Source organism: Tasmannia lanceolata, unplaced genomic scaffold (genome assembly GCF_043159265.1).
Source record: "Tasmannia lanceolata isolate RefF3 unplaced genomic scaffold, GAP_Taslan_0.1 ptg000025l, whole genome shotgun sequence".
NCBI lineage: Eukaryota > Viridiplantae > Streptophyta > Magnoliopsida > Canellales > Winteraceae > Tasmannia > Tasmannia lanceolata.
Genome location: NW_027518702.1, coordinates 10,825,952 through 10,837,579, shown reverse-complemented (window position 1 = coordinate 10,837,579; position 11,628 = coordinate 10,825,952).

Below are 11,628 nucleotides of genomic sequence, written 5' to 3'. Positions count from 1 at the left end.
TTCAGCTGACAACTTAGCACTACTTACTATTACACTGCTATTACACCTATTGACTACTTACTACTCTACGAGGACACTACTTCATTGCTACTACATGTTTCATTCACCACCGTAGAACCACGTGGGTAGCCTTATGATGGTCTGCAATAACAATGGTCTCAATTACACATATATACATGTCCCAATAATTGATTAATGGTCCCAATAATTGATTAATGATCTAGATTGTACCCATAGTCTTAAGCATTGATTTTATATCAATTGATTAGAATTAAGCCAGCTCTCTCTCTCTCTCTCTCTCTCTCTCTCTCTCTCTCATTGGTAGAGATGGAATGTATTAAAAAGTTATAAATGTTGTCCAACATCCAAATCCATGCCACTGTTCAGCATTTACTTCCAAATCCTCTCACTACTGGGTGTGGTATTTTGTCTAGATTCTAGACAATGATAGCAAGGAGACCCAACTGTACATCCAAATCTATTACCAAAGCATGTTTTATCTTGCATTTTAATGCATCATTTCATTTGTTACTAATGGCTTGTTTGACAATCATTCTCCGTCTCCCATTGGAAGAGTGGACGAATGGCTGGAAATGGGAGAATGAGAATCGCCCGAATCAAATCCATGTGGGATGAAAAAATTTGGGGAAACTCATTCTCCTGCACTGTTTTTTTTATATGATCTGAAGAAGCAGGAGAAAACGGGTCTGCTTGCCGAACAAGATTCTACCTGATTTTTCATCCTCAAGTCTTTCCAAAGCCTAAGCGAATTTCTCCTCCACCCACTTCGTGACCCAAAAACATAATGCCACATACAACGTCGTCGGTGCGCGAAGTTGAAATCATCCTAGCTGAACGCACATTGGATATGGCAAACATTATTCATCTTTTTTCATTCTCTGCAAAGGAAAAAGAGCAGTAGTGCTGCCGAGAAACACAACTTAACTATCCTTTTGCCCACTAAAACAAAGACTATATAGAAGACTAAATAAAAACAAACTTGTTAAGGCTTAAGATCTTATTGATGCAAATTTAGTGGATAGATCGAAAAGATGACTTATGGATTTGATGGTTTGGAAGGAAAAGATGGTTTCAAATGACTGGTTGAAACTCTCGGAGTTGGATTTGCAAGGCAATTCCGCCGAGAGCCATTTCGCCATTTCACGGTTCACTTTTGCCGAGAGAACAGGCACCTGAGATGAATTAAATAAATAAGACAAAATCTGCTAAAAAGTGAGCCTGTGTGGCTGTTCTCTCCTGCAAAAGTGAGAAGCAAAACGGCTTTATGCAGAATTGCCAAGCAAATTCCATGTTATATTATTGCTTTAATATGTCCTTTTCATATATAATACAACTCTTAATCGCTTGTTGTGCGCCCCTCTGACAAGAATGAACTTGGATTAAGACTGTATTCAGGATCTGTTTGTTTTATTTTATTTTATTTGAAAATTGGCAAATATATTCATACCAGCAAAATTACAATGGGGACTAGAAGTCCCACTAGATTTACATAGTATGAATTGCCTAGCAGCATTCTCCTTGGCCCAAAAGAAAAACCCATTACCCCTTACATTACCTAATAACCTCAACTTAATCAAATCCAGCAAAAAGTGCCAAATTTGTGGGACCCCTAAGTCAAGATCATGACCTGCCATGTCACACCGATTTCTCCACTGCAATCAGCTGGCAAGTTCGATTTGCAAAAATCCCGCTCGAAGGCCCAGAGCTATTGTGCGCCCCTAACCGTGCACGATAGCCAACCACCCAACATCATCATCCAATCTCCGGCGGCCTCCACCTCGAATCACCACTAAACACCGACGGCCCCCATTAAAAATATATCAAATTCTTCCACCATCTTCTCCAAAACCTATTTCCACTAACCCAAAAATCATCCCATCCAAAACTATACTCCTAGCCCTAACCACAAACTTTAACCCTAAAGACTATACTACTCCCCCACCTCCTTCCCCAATCAACCCTAACCCTAAAACTCCCCTCCTCTTCCTCATCCTCCAAACCTTAACCCTACAAGGTTAATTGCCGCTATTCACAACCTCCATCACCTCAATATCCAACCTCCTCCTTTTTTCCTGAATCCGAACACCATTTTCCTTACATCGGCCCCTTCTACAGCCTCCAACAATTCTCCCACCCATTTTCTCCATCAACCCTAACTAGATCCGGCACTTTTACTATTAAATCCGGCCTTCTCAAGCTCGGCTTCGGCCATTCAACCCTAAATATGGCACCCGGCTTTCCATGACCCCCGAATCCGATAATCCACAGCCTCTACGGCCTCGCACCACCTATAGCTAGCCTTCCACGGCTCCAGGTCTAGCACCCCACGGTCTTTCATGGCCACCGACAACCTTCACGGTTTTTCCCGACTCCAGATCCAGCTTCACGGCCTCCATAGCTTCAGATCTTCACGGCTCCCAATCCAGCCTCCATGCCCCCAGATCCTGCCTCCACAGCCCTAGATCTAGCCACCACGGAAAAGCCATGTTCCAGATTTGGCCTCCATGGTTCTCGATTCGGCCTCCACAGCTATCTTTTGCCAACCATGGGAAAGAAGGTAAAAAGAGGGTTAGCAATGGAGAGAGGAAGAGAGAAACAAGAGAGAGAGAGAGAGAGAGAGAGAGAGAGAGAGAGAGAGAGAGCGAGAGCGAGAGAGAGTGAGAGAGAAAGGGAGAGAAAGGGGACGAGAGAGAGGAAGATGAGAGGGGGAAACCGCCTCCCTCCCTAGGCCGACGCCGGGAGCTTTTTTTATTGTGCTTAGGGAGGGAGCTTTTTTTATTTGCTAGTTTGGTTTTAGATGTTACCGTCTTTGGTTATGCTTAGGGGAGGCTCGTTTGTTTTGTATTTGTGTTTTATTTCGAGAACCGATTGTGAGTCCAAAACTGATTATTGGACTCAAATTCTACCTGAGCAAATAAATTTGAGTCCAATAATCTGTTTTAGATTCACAATCGATTCACAAAATCTTCATTAACTCTAGTGTTGATCATAAAATCATTTTAATTAACTTTGGTGTTGATTTCTTCATGGCCCAACTTCTTAGGATTATCCAAACAGTTTACTTGATGGGCCACCACATGAATAGGTCGCACCCCGTAAATTGTCTCCATACAATGATCCTAACGCTCTGATTTGTAGAGGTTTCTATATTGTGCAGATTAGGGCAATAAGCCAAAATAGAAAGTAGTTTTGGTTTAGGTTTAGGAAAACCTAGAGTATATAAACTCTAGATCTTTAACGAGAAGGGAAGCGAGAGTGGGCCACAAAGGGGTGCAGCTGAGAGAGAGAGAGAGAGAGAGAGAGAGAGAGAGAGAGAGAGAGAGAGAGAGAGAGAGAGAGAGAGAGAGAGAGAGAGAGAGAGAGAGTTTCTTGGTCGTCTTCTTGGGTTTTCTCTTGGGTTACTTTCTTGTACGGCCTTGGGTTGAGAAGGAAGGAAAGGGTTGCAGGTTTGTGGGTTTGGATTTAATCCATTGTAATCATTGTATATTATTTTCTCATAGTGGAAGATCGTGCTTCTCGCCCATGGAGTGGCTTGGCAGAACCATGGTCATCTTGTGACATGATTTATTACTTTTACTTTTCCGTTTAATTTGCGCACAATCAGTTGACTTGCCCGGTGGATTTTCTCAACACCCTTAATAACTGGCATGACGCTACCATTTTGATGCATATAATTTGATTATTCTACATTTAATTATGTGAGCCGGGGTAAATAATCTAGTTGTGATGTTTTTTTGGTAGGTAAGCTGGGGTTTGATGCGGACACCTAGAAAGATGATACATTTAAGTATGAAAACCAACATCCCTATCCTTGAGAGACACTAGATAGGGAGAACGAAGGATTCAAATGATCAAAAAATACTAGGGACCTTTGAGCAAACCGATGGCGAAGAAACAGATTTCAAGCTCATCGAGATCGACTTCATGCTATATCCTTCATGAATGAATGTGAGGTTTGTATGCTAGAAGAGAAAATAAAAATTAGTACAAAGAAATAAAACGATAACAACCAAATATGTGAATTTAGCATATAAAAGCACCAATAACGGTGAATAATAATGGCTTTTATTTTATAGATAGTGCTTATGCATCACATGCCCATTTTACTAATAATGCTCATCTGAATTTCATTAGATTAGATAAACACCATGCTACTAATAATCCTAATAATCCCTTATTTCTAGTGATGGATGAAAAAAGTAGCTTATTTAGAAATCTGCATGGGAGCCTAAGCTTGACAGTATGCGGCAACTTCATCAGCATAGGAGACAGGCAAGTGCATACCCAGGAACATTTTGTGCCAACAAGGTTTGTTGCTCACATCGAGAACAGCCTTACAACATTGAGGTTGTATCGACAAGGAGCCAGGTGGATAAACGATTGAGTGAGTGCAGTTGGGTATCATATCAAAAGAATACCAACATGGATCCCTGTATAACTGCCAATAGGGAAATGGTGAGGGTGGAAGTGCACCTATAACCTCATATTTAGGTGAAGATGACGAGAGCTCACGTGCGAGCCCTGGTGTGGCACACATGGCAAGTAAGGGCATCAACAAGAGCATGGCTACCTCAACCCCTTTCCTCATCATATCCTATCTCTTTTATTAGCTAGTCCTACACCTCCCTTCTTTGATTTGTTGATGTATGAAATTTCAGGAGTGGTGTTATTTATAGAATAGGAATGCACATAAATGTGGTAGATCTTGAAACAACTTCTCTTTACTCTACATTTATTCTACATGAGCCATAAATGGATTGTTATGTAGTTTACTTTTACGTTTTTGATGTGTTATTTCACTTTATTTAATGAGAAACATGAGAATTGATTGAGTCCAAAACTGATTATTGAACTTAAAATTACGTTTAGGCCTTGTTCTTTTTGGATTTTGAGTCCAAAAACCTGGCTGTTGGACTCAAATTTATTTGCTCAGGTAGAATTTGATTGTGACAACTGATTGTGGGCCCCAAACTAATTATAGGACTCCAAATTACGTTTAATTTGGAGTCCAATAATCAGTTTGGGTCCCAATAATCGGATTGGGGCTCACAATCAGTTTGGGGCCCAACTTAATTTGGAGTGCAATAATCGGTTTGGGGCCCACAATCGGTTGCAACAATCTAAAACAAACAGGGCCTTTCTCTGTTTCTACATAATCTGATTCTTGTTTACTGTTTCTACTTGTCTTACTAATTTGATGCTTTTGTGTACTTGTAGGGCTTTGTCATTGTCTCTGGATTACTGGTAACAGCCTTGTTGCAATTTGTTTTCGACGGAAAACCACCATCTTTGTACTGTCTTTTAGCTTTGCCTCTTGTGATGATCAGCATATCCATATATCAGAAATACCCTTACATGGTTAAGAAGAAGCAATCTTGAGTGACCCAAATCACCACCCATATTGGAGAAAAAGATCTATTTGGTTTTCTTGATTCTGTTTTCTTTTGGGGAGGCTAGGGGCCATTGAAGTTGAGGTTTTTGTCTGTAACATCATATGCTAATATAGCAAAGCAAAAGAAGATTGCCAGTAAGGGAAGGGAAAGGCAGTTATGTTGTCTTTCTCAGTTACAAACCAAGTTGGCCATTTGTGATGCTTAAGGGCGTATTAGTTTATGCCTAACACCTTCAAACCCTATAACCAAAGAATTTACCCTATCTCAAAGACGTATGCCTGGCCAGTAAAGAGTCATAGTTGGGTCTTAGGTCCCTTAACCTAGGTGGTAACTCTTTTATGGGTCTGTTCTCTAACTCGACCGGTTTACCTACCCTTTCCTACGGGCCGGATCCCATTATCGATCACGTTACAAGGTCCGCGGCTCCATATCCACCCTTGTATGTATGTTCCAGGGGAAGAAGGCAGCCCTACGTCCGAGCTGAGTAGCTTGACTTGACTTGACAAAATGAGTGCTTTAAAGCCAAGGGAAGACCGAGCAAGGCTCCGTATCCACTCCTGTATGTAGGTTCTAGGTGAAGAAGGCAGCCCTACGTCTGAGCTGAGTAGCTTGACTTGACGAAATGAGTGCTTTAAAGCCAAGGGCAAGACGGAGCAAGGCTTCGTTCGCAACCTGAGTCAGAGGAGGGGTGGATCCAGTCTGATAAGTAAGCAGGAGAAGAGAGTTGTTTTCGTGCGTAAAGACGGTAAGCAAAAGCAGGTTCAGATGTAGCTGTGGACTCTCCTCGTCCTATTGGCTTTCCGCTGTTAGAGTAGTCAACAATCTTTTCAAGGTTTCGGAACCTCTTTCTTTCTATTTCAGTGGGCGAGACGAAGACTCTTCAAAAGCTTCATTCGAAACAGGCGTCTAAGTAGAGGGTTCAGGCTCAGCTGACTCGGGAAATTCTCCTCAGCCTATGCCTAATCCTTTATCTAAACTCTTTGCTCATCTAATAAATAGCCAGCTTAGCCGCTGACTATGTACACCTTTAGCTTTCCGACCTTCACCCAATAATAAGATCTAATAGTTTCTCTTGTTCTTATTCACCAAGACGTAAGTAGAGACTTATGTGCTAGATGTCCTGTATGTCCGCCATTCAAAAAAATACAACAACAAAAAAAAAGGAAAAAAAATATGTCCTACATGTCTAAATTAACTCCAAGTTGCTAGAGCAAAAGATGACTTGAAAACCCCATTTAAATCTTTGTAACAGGTGAAATAACTAAATTGACCCAAAGATGATGGTGCAAGTTGTAGCTTTCCAAGTGTCCAACCACCACTAGAAATATGATTCAATTGTTTTCTGTTGCTTTGACACGGAGAGGACCTAGGTGCTAGTTGTTCTATACGCATACAATTCCAAGTGACCAGAAAAATGATAATATGAAAACCCTATTTTCCTCTTCAAAAAAAAATATGAAAACCCTATTTGCATTATGTAGAAGACAGAATAGCCCAGTTGGCCCAAAGATGATGGTCCAAGTTGTAGACAAATTTCCAGTCTTCTGTTTTGTTGAAAATCCTATTTGCATTATGTAAAAGACAGTTGACCCAAAGATTTTGGTTGTAACTCAAGACCTATGATATCGAAATACAGATACAGATACTGACACAAACACACGAATGGAGATGCGACTCGTCATTTTCCAAATATAAGATACTGACAAAACAAGATACTTCATTCATTCAAATAAAGAGGCATATGTTTGAAACAAGACAATTATTTGACCAACAAAATTATCCGGGCATCGTGTTGTATATTGGGCCTCTAGAAGTATCCGAGTATCATACCTGTCAGTATCTAGTTCTGTTGCCTATCTAGTCTGTTGTTGCAGGATTTTCTTTCCTTGTTTTCTCAGTTGTTCAACAATAAGCTTGTGAAGGGTTAATAGTTTTGGGTATTTTAATCACCATCTTCCCTCAAGCGACACTTTTCAGGTTTAAACTGTAACTATGATTTCCTCCTGCAGGATAGAAAAAGGCCAGCGTTTTAGTTGAATTTGATCTGTGATATTTATCACGACCTAAGCATCCTCTTAAAGGTAGAAAAGATTTATCTTTGTTCTTCAGGCAAACATTTAAGGTGTATGGTTTGAGACCTACCAATAGTAGGAGGGAACATCTTAAAGCAATAATCATGGTGTCTCAGCTTAAAAACAGGACCTAACACAAATTCCTTTAATTCACCATTCAAACAAACAAAAAACACACACACACACACAAATTCCTTTAACATAAGAACTATAGTAGGTGCAAGTTTGTTCGAATTTTAATTGAAACCCTGCAACGTCGGAACTTCTAAGTATGTGTTTTAAGAGGAGTCATGCATTTGAGAAGGTATTTTGGTAATTTCCTGAAGTTAAATGCTAATTTCATCTCTTTCCATTGACAGGTAGATTCATTCTTAAATTACATGGATTCTTCTAAACGTTGAAGTATCTGGGTTTGGTTACACTAATTTAGGATTCACTGTGACACTTTGAGATCTCTTTAATCTATTTGTTTCCAAATACTATAACAAATTTATAATTACTACGTGTTTTGAAATTTATCTATCCTAATAGTAAGTTTTTTTTTTATATATTTGGAAATAAAACGTTATATTTACTTAACCAGCCAAAATTCCCGATAAATAACCATATTAATATCATGTCAAAGAATTAAAAATATATGAATCCACAAATCCTTTTTTTCATGTCGGATTCTGACACTCTTTTCCTTACTCATGCAACATAAATTCAGTTATGTCATGTCCTTTTGTCAGCTTGTACTTTTCTACAATTGGAGCTCTATAATCATGTCACATAATCTGATTCTTGTTTGGGCCCTGTTCGTTTTAGATTGTGACAACTGATTGTGGGCCCCAAACTGATTATAGGACTCCAAATTACGTTTAATTTGGAGTCCAATAATCAGTTTGGGTCCCAATAATCGGATTGGGGCCCACAATCAGTTTGGGGCCCACAATCGGTTGCAACAATCTAAAACAAACAGGGCCTTTCTTTGTTTCTACATAATCTGATTCTTGTTTACTGTTTCTACTTGTCTACTTGTAGGGCTTTGTCATTGTCTCTGGATTACTTGTAACAGCCTTGTTGCAATTTGTTTTCGACGGAAAACCACCATCTTTGTACTGTCTCTTAGCTTTGCCTCTTGTGATGATCAGCATATCCATATATCAGAAATACCCTTACATGGTTAAGAAGAAGCAATCTTGAGTGACCCAAATCACCACCCATATTGGAGAAAAAGATCTATTTGGTTTTCTTGATTCTGTTTTCTTTTGGGGAGGCTAGGGGCCATTGAAGTTGTCTGTAACATCATATGCTAATATAGCAAAGCAAAAGAAGATTGCCAGTAAGGGAAGGGAAAGGCAGTTATGTTGTCTTTCTCAGTTACAAACCAAGTTGGCCATTTGTGATGTTGAAGGCTATCTCACATGAATGTCATATGAAAAGCATTTTTATTTTTTTTTGACAAGTGGCACTATTTGGTAGCCTGCCCCACCACGCAAATTTGCTGATTTTTTATCTCCACCGTACATGTGTCACCAGAACAGGACATCCAGTATGGCATTAATCTTCTGATCTTACAGTTAGATCACCCGGTCTACGAGACAGTGGAAGGAGTCTATTGATCGAACGGTTAGGACTGTTTGTTTGGTTCAATTTCGGCAGTTTAGCTCTAGAGGTCACCTTTCGATTGTTAAGTAGGGGGGCACTCAGGATAGTTAAGTTCTTGTTTGCTTGCTCATCCATGGTGGGCCTACAGATGAATGGTTCTAAACTTCTAATCTACCTAGGGTGAGATTTGGGTGGGACACCCCAACTTGAGTTTGTTGTGCATAGGAGTGCAACTTGGGCCGTGTTGAGGGTAACCCATACCCAACCTAGGGTAGCATTACCTCAACCTTCAGGGTGCCATCGGGTTTTTTGCAAAGAAATGATTAACGCATTTGATGGGCAGATGATTTTTTAGGCACACCCTATCGATGTCAGGGCCAGCATGTGAATGGTTTGCATCACCCTAACAACGGGGGCTCCACTCTTTTTCTGGTGGACGGACCAGAAACACTTTTCCCTTTAATATAATAATATATAAATTTCTTCAATGTAGTTGGTTTCTATGCATGTAAGTGCGCGCGTGAACTCCAATATTATTTGGGAAGTACAGTAGGGCTCTTCTTAGGATGATCCAAACGTTTACCTTATCGCCCACCGTGTAACTAGCCCATATCCTGTAAATAATCTCAATAGGATTATCCAAACCCTACGACCTTGTAGTGGTTAATTTCTTTATTTTGCAAACTAAAAGTTATAATGACACTAGCATTTTGATGCATAAAATTTGATTATTCTCTATTTATGTGTCTGGGTAGAGGTTAATTTCATAGACAATGAGAAGCATGAGGTGTAACAGACAAATAAGCGAATTTCACATATAAGAGAGCCGATGACTGTGAATTATAATGACTTTATTTTAGATTGTATTTATGCATCACATGTTCCTTATTATACTGATGACATTAGATTAGATAAAGTCCATGCTACTACATAATAATCCCTTATTTCTAGTGATGGATGAAAAAGAGTATAGCTTATTAGAAATCTGCATGGGAGCCTAAGCTTTACAGTATGCGGCAACTTCATCAGCATAGGAGACAGGCAAGTGCATACCCAGGAACATTTTGTGCCAACAAGGTTTGTTGCTCACATCGAGAACAGCCTTACAACATTGAGGTTGTATCGACAAGGAGCCAGGTGGATAAACGATTGAGTGAGTGCAGTTGGGTATCATATCAAAAGAATACCAACATGGATCCCTGTATAGCTGCCAATAGGGAAATGGTGAGGGTGGAAGTGCACCTATAACCTCATATTTAGGTGAAGATGACGAGAGCTCACGTGCGAGCCCTGGTGTGGCCCACATGGCAAGTAAGGGCATCAACAAGAGCATGGCTACCTCAACCCCTTTCCTCATCATATCCTATCTCTTTTCTTAGCTAGTCCTACACCTCCCTTCTTCTTTGATTTGTTGATGTATGAAATTTCAGGAGTGGTGTTATTTATAGAATAGAAATGCACATAAATGTGGTAGATCTTGAAACGACTACTCTTTACTCTACATTTATTCGACATAAGGCATAAATGGATTGTTATGTAGTTCACTTTTACGTTTTTGATGTGTTATTTCACTTTATTTAATGTCACAAGATGACCGTGGTTCTGCCAAGCATTGATTGAGTCCAAAATTGATTATTAGACCCAACATTGCATTTAGGCCTTGTTGATTTTGGATTTTGAGAATTGATTTTTTTTAAAATGATGAATATTTTATTGAAGAAGAAAAACAAAAGTAAACTTAATTACCTAGCCGAGATGGACGGAGTAGAGGGATACATGCTGACAGAAAGAAGGGCGAGAAAACAGGGAACGACAGTTGGTCTCTTTCTTCTCTCGTCTCCCAACTACGATTCGGAGGAAATCCAAGTCTCTAAAATCCGCGTATCAAAATGCCTTAGAGTTGTGTTATATTTCAACAATACCCCTCACCTGTGCCCCCACGATTTTTTTGTTTGTTTGTGTAGGTTGATAATGGTTTCCATCCACAACCTTAGTTTTCCCCTCTTCGCCACACTTGGAAGTGTGTTAACCGTGAGTAATTCCTCATAGAAACCCTCATTCTTCCCTTGTTTATTATGTGATGATTAGTTTAGGAGTTCTTTAACCTATTAAATTCTTCAAATTCTATGTGGATTGATGCTGTAGCCATGACGAGGGCGATTACATCAAGTTGTAGTCTGACTGGACCCAGTATTCCTTGCACACACACGTGAGATTGTCTTACAACACATGAAAAAGTTTTCTTGCCCTTCTTTTACTGGCTTTTCATGTGATGAAGGTAAAAATTCTCTTCATTTCCAAATCCTTCATACAACCCAAATCAAAAACCAGCAACCAAGTCAAAAATCATCACCAAATTCACAAGAGAACTCTTCCATGCTAAAGAAATTTCTAACTTATACCCGTGATCTTCAATTTGGAAGACACCCATTATAAATATCTCCATTCCAACCATGAAAATTCACATCAAATAAACATAAATAGAGCAGAGAAACAACTCCACAATGTCGATTGAAGCTCTAGCCATGTCGGGTGCTGATTATGTTGAATGT